The sequence below is a fragment of the Elephas maximus genome, chromosome 7 (assembly GCF_024166365.1).
Source record: "Elephas maximus indicus isolate mEleMax1 chromosome 7, mEleMax1 primary haplotype, whole genome shotgun sequence".
Taxonomy (NCBI): Eukaryota; Metazoa; Chordata; class Mammalia; order Proboscidea; family Elephantidae; genus Elephas; species Elephas maximus.
This window is the reverse complement of record NC_064825.1, coordinates 113,675,066-113,685,102: the sequence shown is the minus strand read 5'-3', so window position 1 is coordinate 113,685,102 and position 10,037 is coordinate 113,675,066. Positions and strand designations below refer to the sequence as shown.

General features: G+C 36.6%; 2 pseudogenes; both read left to right on the top strand.

Annotated features, from left to right (window-relative positions):
• The first annotated feature begins 709 nt into the window (after window positions 1-709).
• LOC126078999 (olfactory receptor 5AL1-like) lies at window positions 710-2,866 on the top strand (annotated as a pseudogene).
• A 5,364-nt stretch (window positions 2,867-8,230) lies between these two features.
• On the top strand, window positions 8,231-9,325 carry LOC126080420 (olfactory receptor 5AL1-like; annotated as a pseudogene).
• The last annotated feature ends 712 nt before the right edge of the window (window positions 9,326-10,037 follow it).

Sequence of the window (10,037 nt, the reverse complement as noted above, 5' to 3'; positions counted from 1 at the left end):
AGCAGCCTACTCTTTAACTACTGTGGCACCAGGGCCCCATTAGTTTAAGCAAGGGAGAATAAAATGAAGATGTTGGAGAGTTTGGCAATATCAGAGCAAGAGCTGCCCATATTTCAAAACAACACAACTATGTAAGTACTAGAGAGAATAAGAGCCAAGACGGGCAGGGATCAAAGTTAAATTTAGTGAGGCAATGGGAGAACGCTTTTCAAAATATTGCAAAACAAATAAACTCCTTGATAAATAACTGTGATGGGATTGCACACAGAGTAAGTCTCAATGTAAATAATATTAACACTATTAAGAGCTAAATTTTATTTAGCACATAGTATGAGATAATGGACAATGAATAAGGAAACCGAAGAAGAGTTGATGCCTTTGAACTGTGATGTTGGCGAAGAAGATTGAATATACCACGGACTGCCAAAAGAACGAACAAATTTGTCTTGGAAGAAGCCCAACCAGAGTGGTCCTTAGAGGCAAGGATGGCGAGACTGCGTCTTACATACTTTGGACATGTTGTCAGGAGGGATCAGTTCCTGGAGAAGGACATCATGCTTGGCAGGGTACAGGGTCAGCAGAAAAGAGGAAGACCCTCAACAAAATGGATTGACACAGCGGCTGCAACAATGAGCTCAAGCATAACAACGATTGTAAGGATGGCTCAGGACAGGGCAGTGTTCCGTTCTGTTGTACATAGGGTCACTATGAATCGGAACCAACTCGACAGCACCTAACAACACAACATGAGATAGGCACTGCTCTAAGCGTTTGACATGGACGTGGGTTGCCTTTCCAATGCTGTTTTGTTTCTGGTAAGTGGGGGAAATCATTCCTCTCTGAAAAGAGATCATTGAATAAACTATGAATTGAGGTTAGGGATTCAAGGCTGAGACTAGTTAGTGTGTTACTCTTCTTCATCCCATGCTGGTCAAGAAATGTAAAGGAAACGTAAACTCTCTGCCTCCGTTTGTATATCTCAAAATAAAGGTGACACCTATATTATCAACCTATAAGCTTGATAAAATCTGAGACAAAATAGTTAGAAAGGCAAATCACTTTGTGGTAATGTAAAGTTCATTAAAAGGGCCCTCCTTTTGTTTAGCTAGAAACCAGCTTGCATTTCTACAAATTCGTTTTATGATGTTTTCCTGCTTTGCATTTGGAACTTGGAAGATACGTGATAAATGTGCTTTGTGAATCACTTAATGCATCTTTAACTTGTTCTGCAATTTTCAAATAGAAAGAGTGTGTTTATACTTCCACGGTATTTTTCTCCTTTAATTCACAAAAACTACACAACAATTAAAGAAAAAAACAGGAATTACAGGTATGAGAAAAAAATTTAAACAATCCTGAGTTTATGGTAGAGAGCTCAACAGTATTCAAAATTTTAACTCTGAACTTTTATATTAACTATTCTGGGATGAATTTTTGGAATTTATTTCATTTTTATTATGATTTTTTAAAGGATTTAGTATACTTTTTTTTTTTGTTTTTTAAAGGATGTAGTATACTGGGGCAGTACTACTCTGCCCTATAGGGTAGCTGTGAGTCGGAATAGACTCGATGGCACTGGGTTTTAGTATACTTTTATTTAAAGTATTAAAATAACTTTAAAAACATTTTGGCATCTGTGTTTAAAAATCTGCCAATCTTTATTTCCTCTTGCTAAAAGTAGATATGCCATAGATTTTTCAGTTATATAAAATTTTAAATAAAATGCCATCTTTCTACTTTTACTAGTCCCTACATAATCTCATGTTTTGGAATTTCTGCCTAGATCAGATGCCTTCATTCCAAATGCAGAGCTAGCACGAAGATTGTCCTGGGGGGTCAGAATCATCTTCTAACATCTGCTTGATGATTACCAGCAGACTCAAGATTACTTGGAACTGTGATCTGGAGGAGTTTATTGCAATCTTTTCATGGCCAAAGGCAGCCATTCAGCTGTGACTGAGTTCGTCCTCTTGGGACTCACAGATAACCCAGAACTTCAAGCCATTCTCTTTAGTGTCTTCCTAGTGATCTACTTAGTGTCCTGGGTAATCTTGGTTTGATTGTGCTAATCCAAATCAGTCCTCAGCTTCACACACCCATGTATTTTTTTCTCAACCATCTGGCTTTTGTTGATTTTTCTTTTACTTCATCTGTCACCCCAAACACCTTAGTGAACTTCTGGTGTGAAGTTAAAAGTATAACATTTTATGCGTGTGTCACCCAGGTGTGTTGCTTTATCACATTTGTAGTTTGTGAACTCTACTTGCTTTCCATCATGGCATATGATCGGTATGTTGCCATCTGCAACCCTTTACTCTATGTCGTTCTCATGCCTAGAAAACTCTGTATTCAACTGGTTGCTAGCACATATGTGTATGCTTTTACTGTGGGTCTTGTACAGACAGTGATGACATTCCGTTTGTCTTTTTGTGACTCCAATATGGTCAACCACTTCTACTGTGACGACGTTCCTTTGGTTGCTTTGGCCTGCTCTGACACCCAAGTCAAAGAGCTGATGTTGTTAATCATTGCTGGGTTCAATACACTTTTCTCTCTACTGATTGTGTTAATTTCCTATGACTTCATTGTCTTAACCATCCTTAGGATCAACTCTGCTGAGGAAAGAAAGAAAGCCTTTTCCACCTGTGTGTCCCACCGGACCTCCATCACAATATTTTATGGGACCCTTATTTTTATGTACCTCCAGCCCAAGGCAACCCATTCCCTGATCAGAGATAAATTTGCTTCAGTGTTTTATGTGGTGGTGACTCCCATGCTAAACCCACTGATCTACAGCTTGAGAAACCAGGAGGTAAAAAATGCACTGAAGAGAATTATGGAAAAGTTGTGTTTGGCTATCAGATAAATGAAGAGCCATAGGGCAGGGATCACAAAACTTAGAGTTATATCTTGTCTAGAGTCACAGTCCTGGTAAATGACAAAGCCAAATCCCTTATTTCAAGTGTTCGAGCACACTATTCTGAGGTACAGTTCTGTAGACTCAAGGTGAGTTTCATCCACTGTTTATTTTCAATAATCTCTACATGAAAATCATTTTGTAAATTTTATTTCGGTTGTTGAAAGAAGAGTGTGGGAAGGAGAGAGGGAGGGAGGCAAAGAGAAAAATAGAGAGAAATCCTTGTTGGATATGTTACCCTTCAGCAGTAGAGTTTTAGGAAATACTTATTTTACCTGAAATCCATATGATATTGAGAATAGATCAACATCTGATATCTTACTTTGAAAATCTGCTGCCGGGATAATCTGGAAAGCATGTCAAAGTTTAATAGCAGGTGTTTTGGGTTGGAACACTCTGAATAATTTTCCTAGTAGTCCACTTTCTCTGCACCCAGCTGGGAAAGATAACTCAAGCAGAGTTACCCTGACATTGAGCATTTAGTGGCATTGATTCTGTATCAGTTTAGATCATTTGGGCTACTTCATACCATTATGATTCACTGCCCATATATATGAATGTGTGGGTAGGCCTATTCTACATAAACGTGTGGTTAGAACTTGGATTCTTCATTCAAACAGTTTGGCTAACCATTTTAGCTTTTCCAATTAATGTGATAAGAGAACTAGCTCACATTTCTGTATCTCAACTGCCTCATCTGCAATAGGCAAGAAGAGTTCCTTTCTCTTAGACTGATTGTGAGTAGAACTGCACCATAGAGTTTCCAAGACGCAGCTGGTGGATTTGACCTGTGGACCTTCTGGTTATCAGCGGAGCTCTTAAGCACTGCACCACCAGGGCTCTGATTGTGAGAATTAGATCAGGTTATGAATATGAAGAGTATTGCCCAGTTCCTAGCACATAACAAGCAATTTATAAATGTTGCCTATTACATTTAATTATTAATATTATAACTACACTAATGGTTCCTTTGATTCAGTCTTAGAAAATAGAGGAGCCTTTTTGGAAATAGTTGCCAACATGATATACTTTATTTTAAAATCAACAAAATGAAGCTATAAAAGCTAAAAAGTTATATTCTTGTGATCTTTTAAAACAATACAATGCTTTTAAATTTCTTTTGTGTGTGTTGATGAGCACATTTTTAATCGATTTTTTAAGAGGGAGCAATTCTCTCATACCAGCACTTCGATGATACTGATAATATGCATTGCTTTCTTGATAAAATGAATCAATTCATTCTTGTTATATTTAGTAAAGATTAGGTTAATAAATTATTAATTTATTCAGTTACAAACTTTTAAAATAAAATTGGAGTTAACATCAATTGTGTCTTTTTGGTGTGTCAGGTGGTTAGTGCAGTGTTTTTAAATAAACTGTTTCAGTTAATTTTCATAATACCCAGCTGAGATAGATATAATTCTCCATTCTATCAAGAGAATAGTCAAAGTAGGTTATGTAATTTACTAGCACATGCATAGCTGATATCTGAAAGAATAAAGGTTTGAATCTAGTTTTGTAAAACCATAAAGCTCATTTTGTAATTATTTCTTATACTTCCAAGGACAGTTGTACAATGATAGGGTATTTTAAAAAATTGGAACTAATTGAATGCAGACTCTTTAACATCAGTATTGAATAATTCAGGGGACTACAGATGGCTACATAGCAATGATAGACCATAGAGACTGTCTTTGTTATCTAGTGCTGCTATAACAGGCATGCCACAAATGGATGGCTTCAATGAACAGAAGTTTATTCTCTCATAATCTAATAGGCTAGAAGTCCACATTCAGGTCATCAGCTCTAGGAGAAGGCTTTCTCTGTCAATTCTCCAGGATGTCCTTGCCATCAGGCTTCCCCTCATCTAGGAGCTTCTCCTACACAGGGACCCTGGGTTCAAAGGACATGCTACGCTCTAGGTGTTGCTTTCTTGGAGGTGTGAGACCCCCCATCTCCCTGCTCCATACTGTTTTTTATATCTCAAAAGAGATTGGCTTAAGACACAATTTAATCTTATAGATCTCATCAACACACCTACCAATAACCCATCTCCTTAACATCATAATGATCAGGTTTACAACACATAGGACAATCACATCAGATGACAAAATGGTAGACAATAACACAATACTGGGAATCACGGCCCCACCAAATTAACACACATAATTTTGGGGGACACAATTCAATCCATGACAGAGGCTAAAAGGAAACACTTAATGATCATGAAGGTAAGAAAGCAGCACAGTTGTGTTGCACAAGCATGGAAAGAAATAGTGTTGCATTCCCCAACAAAGTTCACCATCATCTTTGGGATAATGGCAGAGGGGTAAAAAAGATCCATGAAGGCCAGGTGGCTAAGGAAATAGTACATAAATGTGTGGAGTCGAGTGTCAATCCTGATTAATATAATCAATCCAATGTTCCCCAGAACTGTGACCAGATAGATGAATAAAAGTACCACAAAACATGGGGTCTGGAGCTCTGGCCTGTCTGTAATGCCTTTGAGAATGAATTCAGCAACTTAAGTGATATTAACAGCAGCCATTTATATTCGGTGATTGTTGTTGCATTTGGAGAATAAAAATGGCAACTCTCTTGGCCTCTGCCAGTGTAGAGGAAAGATGATCATTGATGTCTTGTCAGCCTTGAATTACATCATCAGATGGGTAAAAAGTGCACCTTAGCTTTTATCTGCCATTCAGAATAATCTTCTTAAAAGTTATTTTTCTTTCTAAGTTTAGAAAGTAAGAAATCATCTTGGCTGAAACAAAATATTATCTAATTTAAACCCATTGCAGCAACCACCACTAATATTTCACTGTTCTTGCTGCCGTTATCTTTTCTATGCACATATAAGCACAATGGGAGTCCCTGGGTGATGCAGATGGTTAATGTACTAAGCTGATAAGCATAAGGTTGGAGGTTTGAGTCCACCCAGAGGTGTCTCAGAAGAAAGGCAGAATGACCTACTGTTCAAAAATCAGCCACTGAAGACCCTCTGGAGATCTACTCTGACACACACAGGGTCACCATGATTCAGAATTTACTCGATGGCAACTGATGTTTTTACTTGCATATGGTATTTAAAAATACTCAATTTTTTATCACAAAGTCTTTTCTTTCAGTTCCAACCATGAAGTTATGATTTGAACCCTAATTGAGGATAATTATAAGATTACCATATAAGGTAATAATAAAGTAGGCCATCTTCACTGAAAGATGATCTCAGGGGAAGAGGTTTATTTATAATTTTTTTTCTTTTTTGCTTAAAATAGAAACACAAGTTTTTTTTCTTTTATTGCTTTTATAAAACCTCAAGATTTATTGTTGTCCCAAGTTGCTTGTCAAACCAAAATCAGAGGAAACTGTATGGGGACATAAGTGTATCAATGAGAACCTGAACTATGGTAGATATTTACTACTAAGTCCTGGTGGTGCAGCGGTTAAGAGATCAGCTACTAACTAAGAAGGCAGTTCCAAATCCACCAGCCACTCTTTGGAGACCGTATGGGGCAGTTCTACTCTGTTCTATACGTTCACTATGAGCTGGAATCAACTCAATGGCAACAGGTTTGGTCTGGTGGTACAAGCAATTTGCAATCAGTTACTACCTTAAACTTTGGAGGTTCAAATCCACCCAAGAGTACAATGGAAGAAAGGCCTGCTCATAAGCTTCTATAAATATTACGGCCAAGAAAACCTTATGAGGCAGTTTTACTCTGTAACATATGAGGTTGTCATGAGTCAGAATCCATCTGAGGGAAACAGGTTTGGTTTGGTTTAATAGATAGAGAGAGATAGATAGAGAGACAGACAGACATAATCAGCAATGCCTATTGAGGACATTGGATCGGACAAAATCAAGAGAGTATAAAAAGGTAAGGGCATAATAACCTTCATGAACCCCAAAAAACAGATCATCTAAAGCACAGATAATAGAAACAGAACTTCCAAGTTACAGATTCAATGAAATAGTAAATAAACTCAGAGACTGCTTTGTTCTAGAAACCGAAAGTATATTCAACAGAGTCTAATGCTATAGAGCTGCCAAAGGCAAAAACCAAACAGATAAACAAAAAACCGTCATTAGATTTGGGAATAGGGAGATTCATAGAGAACTTGGTGAAAAAATATCAGTGGAATGATGGAAAACGAAGGTAAATTACTCTAGGTTGAGCTATAAGAGTAACTGAGAAAGTGGAGATAGATGCTCCAAGATATTTAATTGCGAAGTGGTAAAAGAGAGACAAAAGATAAAAGAGTAACTTAGATAAAGGTTCTGAGTAGATGGAAGTCAAAGGTTAAGGGAGGGGGGTTATATTTTATTTTATTTTATCTGTCTTACAGATCTATAAGGTTGATGTTGAAATAACTTGAGAAAATGTGGTAATAAAGGCAAATCAAGTTAACTTATCCTTTGCTCTGGATGAGAAAAATTTCAATTATGCCAGCTTTCAAAATTCAGAACCCAGTTTACATTTGTGGAAATATTCTGTGGAAGTTAGTTTTTTAAAACTCTTTCCAAAATCTTTATATCATTTAGATGCTTAAAGGTAGAGGGTAAAGCAATGTGTCTTAGTCATCTAAAGCTGTTTATTACCTGGAAAATGGTTTACTAATGTATACGTTGTAAAAGACACAAAGACAGAAAATTAGCAATCTTAGTTTTTCCTTAATATTAGTATTTAAGTCTATTGAAGAAACAAAGAAAAGAATTAGTAGCAAAAAAAAAAAAAGAATGTTTAAAGTTATACCAAACTTGATACCTAAAGATAAATAGTATTAATATTTTGGTTTTGAAATTGTCATATTACATTTTCCACACTTAATTCTGGTAATTCATAATTTACTTGTGAATTGATATATTCAATCCATAATATTTTGAGATAAACTTAAAATCTTACAGTACAAGAAATCATTTTAACATGTAAAAACCGCTCACATTCTTAATGCTGCAATTTTTTTTCCTATTTTAAAGAAAATACAACAGAGATTTTGCAATTTTATTGATTGCAAGTTTTAATCTAAACACATTTTCTTCTTTTGCAATTCCCCAGTGGACTGGAATTTCTGCCTAAACCAAATCTCTTCACACTGACAGCAGAAGAAATATCCAAACATAACAGATTTCTCCTTCACCTGAATTTAACATAACATCCTGGGGATCTAGGATCATCTTCTGATATTGATCACCATCTTCTCTAAATTGATCATTTCCTACAGAATCAATATTATTAAGACCATGTGGTCTGGAGAGGTTTCTTGTAGAAGAATTGTATATCTATTTCATGGGCAAAGGAATTATTCAACATGACTGTGTTCATCCTCTTGGGACTCACAGATAATCCAGAGCTCCAAACTACTCTCTTTGGTGCCTTCATAGTGATCTACTTAGTTACTGTCATGGGTAATCTTGGTTTGATTGTATAAATTCAAATCAGTCCTCAGCTTCACACACCCATGTATTTTTTCCTCTGTCATCTGACTTTTATTGATTTTTATGGTACCTCCTCTATTACCCCAAACGCTCTGGTGAACTTTTAGCATGAAATTAAGAGTATGTCATTTCTTGCATGTGTTACTCAGATGTGCCGTTTTATCATTTTTTCAGTTTTTGAATTATTACTGCTTTCTCTTACGGCCTATGACCGATATGTGGCCATTTGCAACCCTTTACTCTATGTAGCTTTCATGCCTAGGAAACTCTGCATTCAGAAGATCACTCAAAAAAACCTGTTGCCATCATGTCGATTCTGACTCATATCAACACTATAGGGCAGACTAGAACTGCCCCATATGGTTTCCAAGGAGTGGCTGGTGGATTCAAACTGCCCACACTTTGTTTAGCAGAACTCTCAGCCACTGGGATACCAGGGATCCAAACGGTCACTAGAACATATATGTATGGATTCACCCTGGGAGCTCTACATTCCACGTGTCGTTCTGTGACCCTAATGTGGTCAACCAATTCTACTGTCATGATGTTCCCTTGATTGCTCTAGCTTGTTCGGACACATTGTCAAAGAGCTGATGCTGTTAATTATTGCTGGATTCAATGTGTTTTGCTCTCTTATCACTGTTCTCATCTCCTTTGTCTTCATTCTCTTTGCCATCCTGAGGAACCACTCAGCTTAAGGAAGACAGAAAGCCTTTTCTACCTGTGCTTCTCATCTATTTTCTATTACTATATACTATGTGATCTTAGTGTTTATGTACCTACAGCCAAAATCAAACCATTCACTGGATAAAGACAAATTTGCCTCAATGGTATATGCAGTGCTGATCCTCATCCTAAACCCATTGAACTACAGTTTGAGGAAACAGGAGGTTAAAAATGACCTGAAAAGAATTGTTGAAAAAAAAAAATACGTTCTACTGATCAATAGTGAGATATGTTGTCACTAAAAAAATGCCAGACACAGAGTTAGGAGATTTGGGAGTCAAGGCTTGTACAATGGTACAGTGTTGATAAGTGCAGGAACCTTTGTCCTCTGGGGTCGGTTTCCTAACATCTCGTTCCTTAAAAACAGGTATTTCATTGTCTTTTGTTTTACCCTTTTTGTTTTACACATAGTAGGCATTTCATGAATGTTTGTTTAGTTATTGAATTCTAAAATAGAGAAAAGAATTATCAGCCCTCTTTGACCACCAGATGTTTCAATAATACAAATGAAGCATACAGTCTCTTTAAATAATGAATTTATCTTATTTCACTATGATTGGCCACCCACTTCATGTTAAGATCAATATGTGTGTAGCCATGTTAAACTTTTGTTGTTGTAAAATACATTTTTTTGAAACAATGTTGTGTCGATTACCATACCAATGAATGTGGCAGTCTTTAAGCCATTAGAAGATTTCATTCCCTCATACACTGCACTTTTTTTTTTTTTATTAATTTTTACTTAGGGAAGGCAAATTCATATACAAAATATGTATTAATTCAGTGCAGTAGTGTCTTTCTAGTGACTTACAGACCATTGTAAATAGCCCTGGAAAGTTGGTTAAAGTACTAGGAATAATAACAGAACATGGCGTTCTAGGAAAGAAAAGGGAAGATGATTTCCATTTATAAGGCAGATGCTCTAATCCTCCTTGCTGTTGCAAACATACTCTG